Consider the following 18,561-nt stretch of genomic DNA (forward strand, 5'->3'; position numbering starts at 1 on the left):
TCTATTTGCGACGGTTCCAAACCATCGTGAGTTAGAAATTCTGGCTGTTCAAACCGTCGTAATTTTATTTACAATATTCTATTTAATAATATTTTTTAAAATTTCTTTTTTATTTACAGGATTAGCTTTTTATAACATTTTTTTCTTCAAATTATTATATTTTACTTTTTATCCTATAATGTACTAAAGTTTCAATAACTAACATCAAATAAAATAAGCATCATATGTAAAAAAAAATACAAGTACATCTAATATCAATTAAACATCATATGTCAAAAAAAATATGAGTTCCATAATCATGTCGTCACGTAGTACTATAAACCAAAAATATATCAGATTCTAATTTTATAATAATAAGCATCAATAGCTTTTTGCTTGTAGTTTGTTCACATTTCAACGCCATGTAGATCAAAGACTCTGGAAGATTTCAACCTTGCTCTAAACCCTTCCAACAAGTAAGCACTTAACTTTGGATTTGTTCTCCGGCATCCAACACCATTTTCATCAATACATTATCCATCCATCCTCTTGCTGTTGGAATATCACCATCATACACAACTTGTGCACATAGCAGTAGTTTTTAAGAAATACTTTTGAGTCACCATTTTGGTCAGCAGCTACATGTCATAACGATCACCAACAACAGTTCATAATTGTATTTAAGAAACACAACCTACAAACAGAATAAAATTGTTAAGGAAACAGCTTGACAGAGAAAGATCTAAATAATAGCAAAAATATATTAAAGGAAACTAAATTCAAGTTAAATGATGAAAATCATATAATAAAATAGAATTGTTATAAAATAGATAGTCTAAATAATTGCAAGTGTAGGAGTACAACAAATTAACCAGAACTGGATCCTATCATTTTAATTACGTTGAAAATGACATTTTAATAACTTTCAACTTAATCTCAAGAATAAGATATGTATAGTAATGTAATAAAATAAAAATTGTTTATATTACAGTAAAAATAACTTTCATCCTTTTATATAAAGATGAATTATTGAATAGATACTACATCTGGAATAAAAATCCAATACTCTTATCAGATTCGTCATCATTTTCACAAAATTAAATATAGCATACAGAAAGCAGCAAGAAAAATTGTCTGAAACCTTTTATATGAAACACATGCAGAAGTACTAATACTAAAGTAATACTAATGAAACCTTTTATATTGACACCCTCACAATCCTATAACCATATTGATGTATTCTTAGCCAATGAAAGTAATACTAAAGAAATAACAGCTAAATTATAAACAGAACTAACAATAGAAAATAGCTAATTTGATTAGTAAACAATATGCACTGGTGGAAGAAAAATGTAATCAAGCATACTATATATATATATATATATATATATATATATATATATATATATATATATATATATATATATTTGCTTCCATGTTTTGTCCACTCCACAACCAAGAGGTGTCACCATACCCAAGTGTAGAATTTGATGATCAATAAATTGTCAACAGGGGATGGGTACAGGAGCATTCAAAATGCAATGACTTCACCTTATGACTGAGTTTTTTTTGGATGTTAAGAAGTTGTCATCACTTTTTCATTCGGAGAAAAGTAAATAAAAAGAAAGTAATTCAAGGAAATTTTCATATTAGCTAAATTAGAAAATAGAGCCATACCATTCTCCTAGTTCACGACTAAAACTACTATAATTGACGCCTCCCCACGGAGCTTGAGTGAAGCATGGTTGAGAGCAATTGACCCATATAATTCCAGCTTTAAAAGCCTACATCAAATCAAGATAAAATGATTAACTGCAAGGAAAACCCAATTATTTAGAAGATGCCTCATCAGCAGGAAAGGTGCTTGCCACAGTAATGGGAGTATCCTGTTTCTTCCATGAACCCTTGTCTATGGCAGCAATTGATAGAATACAATTTACATCAATGTCAATTGGTAGTGTTTCTTGGAATAATCTTGGTCATCACACTACCAAGAGTTTCCAAACCCAATGACAATGGAGAAACATCCAACAACACAATGTCACTGACATCTCCAGCCAAGACACCAGTATGAAACCAACCAAAATTAAACATAAGGATAGTGATGATAATAATAATTATAATAACAATCAACAATTAAAACATAGTACCCAAACAAATATTTTAATAGCACTCCAATCAAACAACCATTCTTTCCTGCATCACTACAGCTTAATTTAAATTGGAAAAACTAAAACAGCATCTCCCAGGACAACCACTACACCTGGATTAACAATGACATTTGGGTCCTTCCCAATCGGCATCAATAAGCTCCTAAATAGCAGGAATATGTGTTGATCCACCAACAAGAATAACCTCATCAATATCCTTAATTGAGAGCTTCTCATCCCCCAATGAATTTGATACTGGTGTCCTAAGTATGAATAGTTTAAGCAAGAATATCTATTTGTAACAATCAAGCTCAGAGACAGGGTATTTTAAATTAGAGGGTGAAAATATATTCAGTAAGTTATTGTTACCTGTCAAGAAGATCTGAATATAATTCTTCTAATTTAGCCCTTATAAGAGTGGTCTCAAAACACCTGGAAGGAGGCCCACTTCTTTGCATGTTTCGCACAACTCCAAGCAGGTTCTGAAACTATGAGCAAAACACATCAGAAAACATAAAACAGAGAACTAAGCTTGTAACAGTCGATGAGAACATACAAAGACACCAACTCCGATGGCTTCAATATCGCAACACATCTCATAGCAAGAGCAGGAGCAACCTTCAACGTAGCCATCAACATAGGATAATAATTCCTAAAACAAATTTGATAAGAATTAACAATACTCAAATAGCAATCAACAACGCTGTAACATTAATCAAATGAAAGATGCACACACTGTCACAGAGAACCTAATATCATAGAGAACCAAATTTGAAGATTCAAATTAAAAACTTGGCAACATCAAATTTGACCAAGGAGTTAGCAGACCTATACTCCAAAATAACAACTTCGAAACACCAAATTTGAAGAATCAGAAGCCCTAAATTAGAAACCTAAAATCCCTAAATTTCAAATAAAAAATCTAAATTTCAAAATCATATTTCAAACCCCAAACCAGACCTAAACCCTAAGAATCAATTCAAATGAACATTATAAAGATAGAATGGAAAAGTTGAGGTGATAGTCAAACATTTACTCGTTCAAGGTAGCAGAAAGGTAAAGAAGAGAAAGAAGAGGAGAAAAGGTGAAATCAGAGGAGGGAGACTTACCAAAGAACGAAGAAGGAGCGAAGAGGGAACGAAGGCGGTGATGTTCTTCGAATCAGTTAGTACCCTTCAATCGGTGAGGTTCTTCGAATGATCAAGCCAATAACATGAAAGTTCTTTGAATCGGTGATGTTCTTCAAATGGTGTTGTTGTTATTTGTGGAGATTGAAGGAAACTTTTTACCATTGAAGAAAGGGAAATATTTTAAATGAATTTGGCGTTTTACCGGGGTTTAATATGGTTTTATAAGGGACGGCAGGTGCAATACCCGTCGCGACCTTAAATAGGGGAAGGGCGGCGGTTAATAAAACTGTCCTAGTCTAGAGTTTACGGCAGTTGGGTGCCTCACCGTCGCGACTTTTATCAATTTTAAAAAAATAAGAGGACGGTTCTCCAAAACCGTCTTTGCAACCGTCGTGAATGGAGAAATACGACGGTTATCATCCAACAGTCGCGATCTATGTGTCATTAAATCTTAATTTTCTTGTAGTGGTGGGTTTTCAGAAACAAGCTAAGTGAGAAAGGTGAAGTGGTAAGAAACAAAGCCAGACTGGTTGCTCAGGGTTATAGTCAGCAAGAAGGGATTGATTATACAGAAACCTTTGCACCAGTGGCCAGGTTAGAATCTATTCGTCTATTAATTTCTTTTGCCACTCAACACAACATCACTCTTTATCAGATGGATGTCAAGAGTGCCTTCTTAAATGGTTATATAGATGAAGAAGTTTATGTTCACCAACCTCCTGGTTTTGAAGACTCCATGTCTCCAAATCATGTTTTTAAATTAAAGAAATCATTATACGGATTGAAACAAGCTCCCAGAGCTTGGTATGAACGTTTGAGTTCTTTCCTTCTGGAAAATGGTTTCACTAGAGGAAAAGTGGACACTACTCTCTTTTGTAAAACATTTAAAAAGGATATTTTAATTTGTCAAATATATGTTGATGATATTATCTTTGGAACATCTAATGCTACACTTGGAAAGGAGTTTGCTGAGTCTATGCAGGCTGAATTTGAAATGAGCATGATGGGAGAACTCAAGTACTTCCTTGGGATTCAAATCAACCAAACTTCCGATGGAACCTATGTTCATCAAACGAAGTATGTGAAAGAACTTCTGAAGAAGTTTAATCTTTCTGAAAGCAAAGAAGCCAAAACTCCTATGCATCCAACATGTGTACTGGGTAAGGATGAGGTAAGTAAGAAGGTAGATCAGAAGTTGTACAGAGGTATGATTGGATCTCTTCTATATCTAACTGCTTCTAGACCTGACATTCTCTTTAGTGTTTGTTTGTGTGCTCGATTCCAATCAGATCCAAGAGAATCTCATTTAACAGCGGTTAAGAGAATTCTAAGGTATCTGAAAGGTACTACTAATGTTGGTTTAGTTTACAGAAGATCTAAAGACTACAACTTAGTAGGATTCTGTGATGCTGACTATGCTGGAGATAGAATAGAAAGAAAGAGCACTTCTGGAAGTTGTCAATTTCTTGGAAGTCATCTGATCTCATGGTACAGCAAGAAGCAAGCTACTATTGCCCTCTCAACAACAGAAGCAGAATATGTTGCTGCTGCTGGTTGTAGCACACAAATGCTCTGGATGAGAAGTCAGCTGGAAGATTATCATATATATGAGAGTAACATTCCTATTTTCTGTGATAATACTTCTGCTATATGTTTATCTAAGAATCCTATTTTACATTCAAAAGCTAAACATATTGAGATTAAACATCATTTCATAAGGGACTATGTTCAGAAGGGTGTTATATCTTTAAACTTTGTGGATACAGACCATCAATGGGCTGATATCTTTACAAAAACCCTTGCTGAAGATAGGTTTAAGTTCATTCTGAAGAATATCAGTATGGATTTATGCTCAGAATAAGAAGATGAGAAGATCTTATGTATGAGTATCTTCTGAAATGAAATTGGATTATTTTTTTTAAGAAGTTCTGATTGAAATCAATTAGAAATTGTGATTCAGTTATTACTAACGTTTCATTGTCTAAGTTGATTCAGAATCTCTTTAAAAGCAAAACAGCTGTAACTGGCTATCCAGATGGTAAACACGTGTTCACTATTTCTGGACAAGCGTGCGTGCAGTTGAGGGGACGTCTACTTAGGTAACTGTGCAAATCTCGTCTTTTGTCATTATTATCTCTCCTCACGTCAAATAACATTAAATGCCATTCATCATTTCTTTTATTGTCCTTCTTTTCTTTTTTATATTCCTCGAACGTTTCCCTCTTCTTTTTCCCTCTATTTATTCCTTCATTTCGTTGCATTTTTTCAATAAGTCTTGGCTCTCTTTCTCTTTCTTTTTCTCTCTTGTCCAACAAAGTTTTTCTTTGGCATAAACCCTAGTTCATTCATCTTCAACCTAGCGTTCATCATGAATCCTTTCAACTCAATGAGAACGGATAGAAGGGTTAATTAGTTACAGGATGTGAAGCATACCTTGGGATGGCTCTCCAAGTCTCTTTCAAGACAGATCTCTTCCTCAATGCTGTTATCAACATTTATCCAAAGGAAGAAGACCTTCTTGAGTCACTGGAGCCCGTTTGCAACATTAGCTCCCTGTCTATGAACTGTCCCTCACTTCCTCTTTGGTCTCTTGGATCTCTCCTACAGTGGAGGTTCTAGTCTGGACAGGCATGAAGAGTTTTCAAGCTTCCATGGCTGAACAAACTGAAGACCAGAGGGTTCTTGAGTTGTTTGCGCAGTCTCTGCGTAGGATAGAGTCTTAGGCTTTGTGTCCTTGTAGTTTTCTTTCCTTGTTGCATCTGTTTTCCTGCATTCCTCTTTTGTAATCCTTCTTGTTGAAATCAATGAAAAGTTATTTATGTTTCTTTCCTTTTGTCTCTTGCTTTACATCTGAATCTTTTATGCTTTTTGATGTTATGACAAAAAGGGGGAGAAATATATGATAAATGATCTGATTAATATTATCAGTTACCGGGTAAAAAGGCTCCACACATTTACTAACAGAAGCTGCAAGCTTCATATGTTTCTAAGTTGTGTTGTTGCATGAATCAAAGATTCAAGATCAACATAAGAAGCAACAAGATGAATCAAGCTCTTGGATTCTTGAAGCAAGCTGAGTGCTAGGAAGCTTCAGAATCGGAAGCAAGAATGATCAGAAATTCTGATAATAGAATATGATCCAAATCATTGTCTATTTGCTCTGATACTTTCTATAAGGCTTATATGGCTCTGATACATATTTTGTGTTCTGATACACATTTTATGTTCTAACTCATTCATGCTGACTTTTGTCGTTCAGTTTTGTTCTGTAACATTTCAGGATGTAGAGATGATCTGATGATGCTCTGGTACATTCAACAATGTTCTGATACAATCTAGCATGAAGTAATGTAAGAAGAAATTTAAAGCTCTGAAGCTATCCGAGGGAAGCAGAAATCAGAAGCTGTGAATGTTCTAAAGATCCAGAAAACTCAAGTTCTGAAGCTGTCCTAAAAAGGAAGCATGAATCAGAAGCTGTGAATGTTCTGAAGATCAAAGAAATTCAAGTTCTGAAGTTGTCCTAAATGGAAGCAGGAATCAGAAGCTGTGAATGTTCTGAAGATCAAAGAAATTCAAGTTCTGAAGCTGTCCTAAACGGAAGCAGGAATCAGAAGCTGTGAGTGTTCTAGGGATCTAAAGAAATTCAAGTTCTGAAGCTGTCCAATGGAAGCAGAAGTCAGAAGCTATGAATTATCAGAAGACAGAAGCTTATGTGATCGTCTCTACCGAAATAATCAGGGAAGTCTTTTATTATTAAAGTTCTTCGAGTATTTATTTCAGGGGGAGATTATTCATCTCAGGGGGAGATTGTTAATCTCAGGGGGAGACATATTCACATGCTTATGCTATAGCTGTGTAATTTGTCTTTAGCCGTCTGCTCTTTCTGATCGCAAATTCATATCATTTATATATGTTTTTGTCATCATCAAAAAGGGGGAGATTGTTAGAACAAGATTTGTTCTGATCAATATTCTTAGTTTTGATGATAACAAGGATATGAATTTTGTGTGAGATAATGTGGTACTCTAATACATTGCAATTTCCATTTCAGGAAATATATAAAGAGTATGCACAAATCAGCGCTCAGAAGCTTTGTCTCAGAAGGTTCAGCATGCAACATCAGAACATGGTCTGGCAAGACATCAGAAGATGGTCAAGGCAGAATCAGAACATGGGTCTATGAAAGCATCAGAAGAACTTGAGGTCAGAAGCAGAAGCACTGAAGTTCTCATGGTATCACGCTCAGAAGCACTTCAAGGTCAGAAGACAAGAAGATGCTATGCACCAAGCTGTTTGACTCTGATGATATTCAAATATTATATTCACAAACATCAGATCAGAAGAAAGTACAGGTGGCAGGCTACGCTGACTGACAAAAGGAACGTTGGAAGCTATTAAAGGCAACGTCAGTAGACACAGCGTGAACAAGGCTCGAGGTAGTTGACAAAAGCGTGAAACATTAAATGCAATGTTGTACGGAATACGCAAAGCATTAAATGCGCCCAACGGTCATCTTCTCAAACGCCTATAAATATGAAGTTCTGATGAGAAGCAAGGTTAACAACTCTGAACCAAATTCTGTGAATATTAACTTGCTGAAACGCTGTTCAATTCAAAGCTCAGAAACTTCATCTTCATCAAAGCTCACTACATTGCTGTTGTAATATATTAGTGAGATTAAGCTTAAACATTAAGAGAAATATCATTGTTGTGATTATAGCTTTTCAGAAGCATTTGTAATACTCTTAGAATTGATTACATTAATTTGTAAGTAACTAGAGTGATCAAGTGTTGATCAGGATACTCTAGGAAGTCTTAGCTTGTGTCTAAGCAGTTGTAATTAGAGTGATCACGTGGTGGTCAGGATACTCTAAGAAAGTCTTAGCTTGTGTCTAAGCATTTGTTCCTGGAGTGATCAGGTTGTGATCAGGATACTCTAGAATACTTAGTCGCGGACTAAGTGGAAAACCATTGTAATCTGTTGCGATTAGTGGATTAAATCCTCATGTGAGGTAAATCACTCCGTGGGGGTGGACTGGAGTAGTTTAGTTAACAACGAACCAGGATAAAAATAACTGTGCATAGTGTTTTTATTGTTCAAGTTTTTTAGACTACACTTATTCAAACCCCCCCTTTCTAAGTGTTTTTCTATCCTTCAGATCTATCTAGGTTATTACGCTAGAGTTGAACGTGGGGTGTTGAAGATTTTGCATGGTGAAGTGATCATAGCTAAGTGTCTAAAATATGTGGTTTATATATTTTAGAAGGTTTCAATATTGTTGCTCATTCATCATGAGCTAGTGAAGACTTTCATGAAAAGAACAAGTTATGGGATTTAGGTCAAGGCATGATCATTGCTTGGAGGTTGTTTTAGAGCACTTTAATGAGTTTTGCAGAAGACAAGGGATAAAAACGCGTGAGACCGCTAACTTGTCATTAAGTTTTTGGGGTAAGGCTGGTGCAAAAGTAGCTTACTTGGGTGGTAGAGAGTTCCATCAGGGGAAGAAGAGTAAAAACCAAGGGATGAAACTTTTATAAACTATGGTGGAGAAAACTCAGTTTGAGGGGGGCGTTTCCTACTATGGATACTAGTAGTAGTGAGAGAACGATTACAGAGGCCTCTGAATATCTTTTGACCCTTGATAAGGTAAGGAGAGAGATTGTAGCATCTCAAAGGGACAATCATGCGAGCCTTGAGTGTTATGCTTTGAATGTGGCTTGAGGGTTGTAAAATTCAAAAACACGAACCTTCGGGGGGCATTTGACAGCAGGTGGGGTCAACGATGGTTTAAAATCATTCTTGTGCTCTTATTAGATTAACTAGGTAGAAAAAGGTGATTGGAAGTTAGTAGATGCAAGCGGCGAGATCAAGGTTGTTCAATAGGGTTTCAACATGGTCGAGAGCAGTAAGGTGATTGATGGTTATATTGGTATCACCACAGTTTTAAGTCAAGGTGGACATTATTGAAGTATGTCTTAATACTTTAAGTGATGAGCAGAAAGAAAACATGTTTCGAGATTTCTAAAAATCAGGAGGCTGAAAAAGCAGCAAAAATGTCATGTTCTGACGATTCGCGAATACCGAATTTGATCGGTTTGATTTGCAGATCCATTCATTAATATTGGAATATATATATATATATATATATATATATATATATATATATATATATATATATATATATATATATATATAGGGAACGTATTATATGAGAATGATATTTTTAGGTGAGAATATGAGAATGAATCTGAACCATTAAATTTTAAAATAAATGGTGGAGATTACGTGTCATTTTTTTTTCATTCTCTTCCATTATTAATATATATATATATATATATATATATATATATATATATATATATATATATATATATAGGGGACGACTCAAGTGAGAACACTTGATTATTATGAGAAATGAGAACAATGAATCACGACCATTAAATTTTGATTTTGTTGATTTTAGTGGATTGGATTGGTTTCTCTTTCTATGTTGATTTAAAATAAATACTAAGGATCATAAAAAGAGAAATCAATCCAGTCCATTAAAATCAACAAAATCAAAATTTAATGGTCATAATTCATTGTTCTCATTTCTCATAATAACCAAGTGTTCTCACTTGAGTCGTCCCCTATATATATATATATATATATATATATATATATATATATATATATATATATATATATATATATATATATATATATATATATATATATATATATATATATATATATATATATATATAGAGGAGGGATCAAATTACACCCGAAGAGTTACACCACGAGTTACACTCGTTCAAAAACTACATCTCGAATTAATATTTTTTAAATTCAACCGTTGGATTGAAACATAATATCATATAGATCATACCTATAAAGTTTGAGCTTAATCTATAATGATTTACTATGTCATCAAGATATCCAAAGATTAACGTCAAAATGAGCTTTCATATAACGTTAATTTTAATGTAATTCAATGACATAGTAAATCATTATAGATTAAGCTCAAACTTTATAGGTATGATCTATATGATATTATGTTTCAATCCAACGGTTGAATTTATAAAATATTAATTCGGGATGTAGTTATTGAACGAGTGTAACTCGTGGTGTAACTCTTCGGGTGTAATTTGATCCCTCCTCATATATATATATATATATATATATATATATATATATATATATATATATATATATATATATATATATATATATATATAATTCATTATATGAGAATGTCATTATTAAAATAAACTCATTATTAATATATATATATATATATATATATATATATATATATATATATATTAATAATGAGTTTATTTTAATAATGACATTCTCATATAATGAATTATATATATATATATATATATATATATATATATATATATATATATATATATATATATATATATATATATATATATATATATAAGGGCATATCATATGAGAATGTCTTCTTTATATGAGAATGTTAGAATAAATCTGAACCATTAGATTTTAAAATAAATGGTGCAGATTGTGTGTGAATATTTTTTCTCTCTCCTACATCTTTTATTTTAATAATAGAGGAGAAATAAAAAAAGATTCACACATAATCTGCACCATTTATTTTAAAATCTAATAGTTCATATTCATTCCCACATTCTCATATAAAGAATGCATTCTCATATGATATGCCATATATATATATATATATATATATATATATATATATATATATATATATATATATATATATATATATATATATATATATATATATATATATATATATATATATATATATATATATATATATATATATATATATATATATATATTATAAAATATTATAAAATATTTATAATATTTTAAGAGATATTATAAGATATTTATAATATCTTTTAGGAAAAATACACTTCTTGGTTTATTTTTGTTGGTGCACAATGAATAAAGATGGTGACAAAGAGAATAATAGAATAACGGCGCAAAAGAGATGAGAGAATAAATGTTGTATTCTACTATTAATGATAGCTATTACAAGGCTATTTATAAGAAAAGAAAATCTTGCCACATAATCCCTAAAACAGTAAACTTAGTGAACAAGTCTAAGGTACAAACAGTACAGTACTATAAAAATACTAAAGTACCCTTACTACTAAACAGCTAAGCTAATGGGACCCAGATAACATCTTTTGGTCAATACTATCTTCTGAGTAACCATCAGAAGATCAGTCCATCTTCTGAATATTGAATTACTCTTCAATACCATCCTTTAATTCATATTCTTCAATCAAAACTGACAACGCCAATTCCATCCCTCAAGAGCAGAAATTGATCCGTCTTGATCGCCTTCGTCAGAACATCTGCCACTTGCTTCTGAGTGCTACAGTGCACAACTTCTAATGTTCCATTCTGGACTTGGCTTCTCAAGAAATGGTACTTAGTCTCAATATGCTTGCTTCTTCCGTGTAACACCGGATTCTTGGCAAGATTGATTGCAGACTTGTTATCAATCATCAGCTTCAGAGGCTTCTTCACCCTAATCTTCAGGTCTTCTAATAGATTCAGAAGCCACACAGCTTGACATGCAGCTACAGCGCCTGCGATGTACTCAGCTTCACAGGTTGATAGAGCAACAACAGGTTGCTTCTTGGAACTCCAAGAGATAGGGCCTCCCAGAAACATGAACAAATATCCAGAAGTACTCCTTCTATCAACTCTGTCTCCACACCAATCAGAATCAGAATAACTCAATAACTCTGATTCTTCCTTTCTCCCAGAAGGAAACAATATGCCAAACTTCAGAGTTCCCTTGACATATCTCAAGACTCTGACAGCAGCTTGGTAATGGGACCACTTAGGTTTACTCATGAACCTACTAACCAATCCAACTGCATAGCATATATCAGGCCTGGTATTACAGAAATACCTTAGAGAACCAACCAGCTGTTTGAATACCGTAGCATCAACATCTTCACCTTCAGAATCAGAGTCCAACTTCTGATTCACTTCTGACGGTGTAACAGCAGCTTTGCAATTCTCCAACTTGAATTTCTTCAGAAGTTCTAACTCATACTTCAACTGATGTAGAATGATACCATCTTCTGAGTACAGAATCTCCATCCCTAGAAAATATGACATTTTCCCAAGGTCTGTAATCTCAAACTCATTCATCAGCACCTTCTTGAACTTCATCAGATCTTCTGGACAACTCCCCGTAAGCAATATGACATCAACATAAAGACACAACAGAATCATATTGCTTCCAGAATGTTGCACATAAACTCCATATTCCATCTCACACTTCTGAAACCCTTGCTTCTTGAAAAATGAATCAATTTTCAAATTCCAAGCTCTGGGCGCTTGCTTCAATCCATACAGAGCTTTGTGTAATTTGTACACCATCCCTTCCTTATTCTTTTTCACAAAGCCAGGGGGTTGTGACACGTATACCTCCTCTTGTAATGGACCGTTCAGAAATGCAGACTTTACATCCAGATGCATCAAGGACCAACCTCTGTTCGCAGCTAACGTAATCACCAGTCTGATTGTTTCATGTCTAGCTATAGGAGCAAACACCTCAAAGTAATCTAGTCCAGGTTTCTGAAGAAAACCTCTAGCCACTAGCCTTGCTTTGTGTTTACCAACTGATCCATCTGGCTCCAGCTTTACTTTGAAAACCCATCTGACGCTGATGGCTTTCTTCTTCTTTGGAAGTTCTGTCAGCTTCCAAGTTTTGTTTCTTTCTATAGCCTCAAGTTCTTCTTTCATGGCATTCAGCCAGACCTTCTTCTTGAGCGCTTCTTCTATACTCACTGGTTCAGAATCTACTAACATGGCGCACTGAATGACCTCTCCTTCTGAGTCAACTTCTGTGTCTTGCAACATGTCAAAATCTGCAAACCTTCTTGGTATAGTTCTGACTCTTTGTGGTCGCTGAGCTACTTCAGAGTCAGCTACTCTAGAGTCACCACCTCCATGATCATCTCCAGAAGCTTGTCCTCCAGACCCTATGTCTTCAGATTTTTCCCTTCCAGAATCATGACTACCACCAGACTCTGGATCATCATCAGAATCTGGATCTGAATCAGATTCTCCATCTGACTCATCTTCAGAAGATGCTTCATCTTTTGACTCGTCTTCAGAAGATTCTTCATCTTCTGACTCTAACTTTTTTTCAAAAGTTATCTCTACATCAGAAGTTGGTTGAGACTTTCTCCAATCCCAAACTTCTGATTCCTTCACAATGACGTCTCTGCTGACTTCAACTTTGTTAGTCTCTGGACAATAGAGCTTGTATGCACCTGTACTGTGGTACCCCACCAATAACATCACTTTGCTTCTATCATCCAGCTTCTTCCTTCTAGCTTCTGGAACGTGTTTGTAACACACAGAACCAAAAACCTTCAGATGACTAACACTCTGTTTCTCTTTAGTCCACTTCTCTAAAGGAACAATTTCCTTCAGCCTCTTCGTTGGACACCTGTTGAGCACATATGCTGCAGTAGCAACAGCTTCTCCCCATAGATTATGAGGAAGCTTCTTCTCTTTAAGCATACTTCTCGTCATATCAAGCAAAGTACGGTTTCTACGTTCAGCAAGACCATTGTGTTGAGGAGTATAAGGAGCAGTAACTTCATGCTCAATTCCATTATCATCACAGAACTTCTGGAATTCTGTAGAGTTATACTCGCCTCCACCATCCGTTCTGAGAATCTTTATCTTCTGACCACTCTGCTTCTCAACCTTCACCTTGAACTTCTGGAATTCTGTAAACACCTCATTCTTAAACTTAATGAGAGTTACCCACGTCATTCTTGTGAACTGATCCACAAAAGACACAAAATACCTATTTCCTCCAAGTGAAGGTTCTGGAAATGGTCCACACACATCAGAGTGCACTACTCCCAGAGCATGCTTTGCTCTTGGAGCAACTTCTGATACAAATGGCAATCTGGGTTGTTTGCCTTTCATGCATACCTCACATGACTTCTCAGGCTTTACAATCTTAGGAATGCTACGTACGAGCTTCTAAGAACTTAGATGCCCCAGACTTCTATAGTTCAAGTGCCCCAACCTCTAGTGCCACAGCTTACTATCACCTTCTGAGCCTTCAGCACTCAGACACTCTGTTTCAGCTGTTTCTACATTCACCTTGAATGTTCTGTTGATTCCCTGTTCAGATTGCATAATCAACTTCTGATTGGAATCATACAACTTCAAGAGGTTGTTCTTCATAACAACTGAGAAACCTTTCTCAATGAGCTGACCCACACTCATCAGATTGCTTATGATTCCAGGAACATACCAAACATCCTTGATCAGAACAGTCTTTCCATTCTTCACTTTGGCTTTGACATTTCCCATACCTTCTGGATATAGGTACTTACCATCAGCACATCTGATCTTTGTCCTCCTTTCAGAGTCAAAGTCTATCAGCCATTGTTTGTTTCCAGTCAAGTGATTTGAACACCCAGTGTCCATATACCACCATTCTGACGAACATCTTTTGTCCGACTCTGAAGCCATCAATAGCACAGGTTCATCATCTGATCCTCCTCTGGCTATATTTGCTTCTTCTGATCTCATTCCTTTGTTTGCCAAACAGTCTCTAGCAAAATGGCCAAACTGTTTGCAACAGTAACATTGAACTTTCTTCTTATCCTTTCCCTTCTGATATCTCTTCTCATCAGAAGTTGAGGCTTCCTTCTGGAATCTATCACCACGTCTATGCTTCTGGTCCTTCTTGACAAAAGAAGACTTCAGAGCTTGCTCAACTTCTCTCTCAGAAGTTCTCTCAGTCAGACGCAACTCTTGTGCTTCTAAACTGCTTTGCAACTCTTCTATTCTCATGGTTTCCAGATCTTTAGAATGTTCAATGGATACAACAATATAATCTAATTGAGGAGTAAGTGACCTCAATATCTTCTCTATGATTACTTGTTCAGAAAGAGTTTCTCCACAAGCCTTCATCTCATTAGTGATCACAATCACTCTAGAGATATACTCAGAGACTTTCTCATTGTTCTTCATGTTGAGATTCTCATATTGCTTTCTCAGGGATTGAAGCTTCACCTTCTTCACTGATACGTCACCACCGTAACACCTGACCAGTATATCCCACGCCTCCTTTGACGTCATAGAATCAGCAATCTTCTCAAACACATTCACATCCACACACTGATGGATGAAGAACAACGCCTTTTGGTCTTTCTTCTTCGTCTCTCTCCACGCTTCTCTTTGTTCTTCCGTTGCATCCGCTGCAACCGGAATATATCCTCCAGTGACAAGATCTAGAACATTTTGAGCACCAAATAATACACGCATTTGAATCATCCATCTATTCCAGTTTTTACCATCAAGAACTGGAAGTTTGGTATTCAAGTTGCTTCCACTCATCTTTAAACTTGTGCAGACAAAAACAGATTTCACTCACACTCACACAGTGTTTCCCAACCCACAAACAATCAAGAAAAATGTGATTCAACACAACTTTGTTTCCCAGAAACAAAATCAATCACACAGTCACACAAACTCACGTTCACTCGTGTTTCCCTATGTTTGGAACCGGAGCTCTAGATACCAATTGTTGGTGCACAATGAATAAAGATGGTGACAAAGAGAATAATCGAATAACGACGCAAAAGAGATGAGAGAATAAATGTTGTATTCTACTATTAATGATAGCTATTACAAGGCTATTTATAAGAAAAGAAAATCTTGCCACATAAGCCCTAAAACAGTAAACTTAGTGAACAAGTCTAAGGTACAAACAGTACAGTACTACAAAAATACTAAAGTACCCTTACTACTAAACAGCTAAGCTAATGGGACCCAGATAACTTCTTCTGGTCAATACTATCTTCTGAGTAACCATCAGAAGATCAGTCCATCTTCTGAATATTGAATTACTCTTCAATAATTTTTGCACTTGTGGCATCTGACACGATATATGTTCATACACGTGGCATATAACATAACATATGTTCATCCCAAAGATCATGAAAATTTCAAAGAAAAATCTCAAAATTCTACCAACACACCTCTACCAAATATACTTCTATTATAATCGGTCACTGATATAAGTATGTTTGTTACCAATATAATTCATACTGATGTTGGTAGCAAGTTCACAATATAAGTATGCTCGTTCTGTTTTTCCAGTGCAATAATTTTGTTCAACAGTTAATTGTGTACTAGTTTATGTAATAGACTAATGCTTCCATTATATGCTCGTTATGTTTTTCCAATGCAGTAATTTTGTTACCAAACTGGCATAGAAAGCTGAACAATGTATAATCAAGTCTTATTTTATTTGATGAGCACTTTTTTTATTAGATTGTAAAATAGTATAAGATTGCAGCTAGTATAATCATGGTTGTGACAATTAAACATATGTTTTATCGTTGAATTATAAATTATTGTTAAATTTTTTGTTTCAGCAGAAATGCAAAAACAAGTTTGCAGTTGTGAAAATTTTATGCAGGCGTTTTGACATCAATTTACTTTAAGTTAACTTTAAACCTTATGAAGTTATTTCAAAAAAATTAAACCACTGAGAATAAACTCAACAAACATTCATGAGAATTTAGACTCAACTAGATCTATGGCCCACGCGTTGCACGAGTTTAATTAAAATATGTCTTTAAAATATTTTATAAATTTTAAAACATCAATTTAAGTAATTATGAACTTACATAAATAATTTTTTAAATATAAATTTGTGTTCATATTTAGTATTAATTTATTATAGAAAATAATTTTTTTTTATCATTTATAGGTATTAAAATCATATAAATTTTTTAAATCTAGTGGTTTAGTGATAAATTAAAATTATAATGTTAAAGATATTTAGTTTAATTTGTCTGTTCAATTAGTAAAAGAGACATTTTTTTCAATTTTTTAAAATAAATAAAAGTAAAAATAATTTAAGATGGTTTTTTAGAAAAATACTTGCATGAGCACAAACATAACAGGTGGCTATACAAACAACCAATCACAATTTTTTATTAATTAAAAAAAAATTCTCTCTCCTACTCAATCACAACCACCCCATGAATCCAATTAAAAAAGAAATTAAATTTTAAATAAATTTAAAATTTTCTCTTTTCTAATTGGTTGTTCCTAACACTAATGATTTATGTTCGTATCCATGCAAGTTTTTCTCGGTTTTTTAATATTCAGTCAATTTTAAATATCATATCATATTTTATTTTAATAGTGCTATCAGATGATATTTTATTCACATATGATTGAATATTTTTATATCATTTATATTTATTTTTTGTTATATATGATTTGTAAATAACAACTCATTTATATTATAACATTTTTTTATTACTCACTCAGTCACTCATTCCATAATACATAGTTTTTTAAGTTTAAAAATATACTCATTCGATTATATTTTCACTAATATTCTTTTTATGAATTTTTGTTCATCGTCATTTTTCTATACATTTTCAACAGTTATATTTTTTTTCATTGTTATTTTTCTATACATTTTCAACAGTTACATTTACCTTTTACTTTTTTTATATCAAATTTTAAGTTTATCAAATATATTTTAAGTGTCACTCTCGAGACTATTGTTGGTTAATAAATTATTTTGAATTTTTAATGGTCTCTATTCAAATGCACCATCAGCTGACATGGAATTGAATAAAATAACTCTTCAATTTTATGAATGAAAAGTTTATTAGTTGAAATTTTTAGTTTTGATATCTAAAATCAACCATAATATTAATAATTTAGAAATTACAAATTTACAATATATTAAATTTATTAATCACTCAAGTATACAAAAAAATTAATCATAAATAAAAAATTGAGAGAAACTTAAGGTTAAGATTTTTTTTATCAGTTGAATATTTATTTTAAAATAAGATAAATATTTCATTTAAGTTTATTTTATTTACTATGATTTGATTTATGCTCGAGATTTTGAATTCGGTATTCTTCTTCCGCCTTCGTATTCTTCTCCTTCAAAGCTTTGTCAGGATGAAGCTTGACTAGTGAATACCATGGATTTTTCTGTTCTTTTTCCAGAAACATCTCTTCCAATTCCAAAACCTTCCATCTCTGCTCCAGTTACTCACAATGTTCAGCCATCAACCAAATCATTTGCTCAAGCTTTAAAAGGGGTTTGTGATATCCCTATTTCTCAGCTTCCTCAACCAGTTATCAAAGGTGACCGGCCCTCCATCACCATTCCGGAGGATGAATACTTAGCAGGGCTTAATGAATGCAAGAACAACCTGCACGGTCGGGTCCTCTGGCCCAAAGGCTCCACGCCTCTCACTGTTATCTCTCTTCG

General features: G+C 33.9%; 1 long non-coding RNA gene across 5 annotated transcripts; it reads right to left on the minus strand.

Annotated features, from left to right (window-relative positions):
- Nucleotides 1-254: 254 nt before the first annotated feature.
- Nucleotides 255-3,592, minus strand: LOC131633959 (uncharacterized). 5 transcript variants are annotated; one of them, XR_009293443.1, is made up of 5 exons: nt 3,239-3,592; nt 2,686-2,781; nt 1,657-2,617; nt 1,454-1,537; nt 255-673 (listed from the first exon to the last, which is right to left on the minus strand). It is a non-coding gene; the product is annotated as an uncharacterized LOC131633959 (long non-coding RNA). The 5 variants fall into 5 exon arrangements; XR_009293445.1 differs by lacking the exon at nt 1,454-1,537 and having other exon boundaries at nt 1,657-2,384; nt 2,499-2,617; nt 3,239-3,589; XR_009293444.1 differs by lacking the exon at nt 1,454-1,537 and having other exon boundaries at nt 1,657-2,392; nt 2,499-2,617; nt 3,239-3,589.
- Between the last annotated feature and the right edge of the window lie 14,969 nt (nt 3,593-18,561).

This window comes from Vicia villosa, unplaced genomic scaffold, assembly GCF_029867415.1.
Source record: "Vicia villosa cultivar HV-30 ecotype Madison, WI unplaced genomic scaffold, Vvil1.0 ctg.001193F_1_1, whole genome shotgun sequence".
In the NCBI taxonomy this organism is placed as follows: domain Eukaryota; kingdom Viridiplantae; phylum Streptophyta; class Magnoliopsida; order Fabales; family Fabaceae; genus Vicia; species Vicia villosa.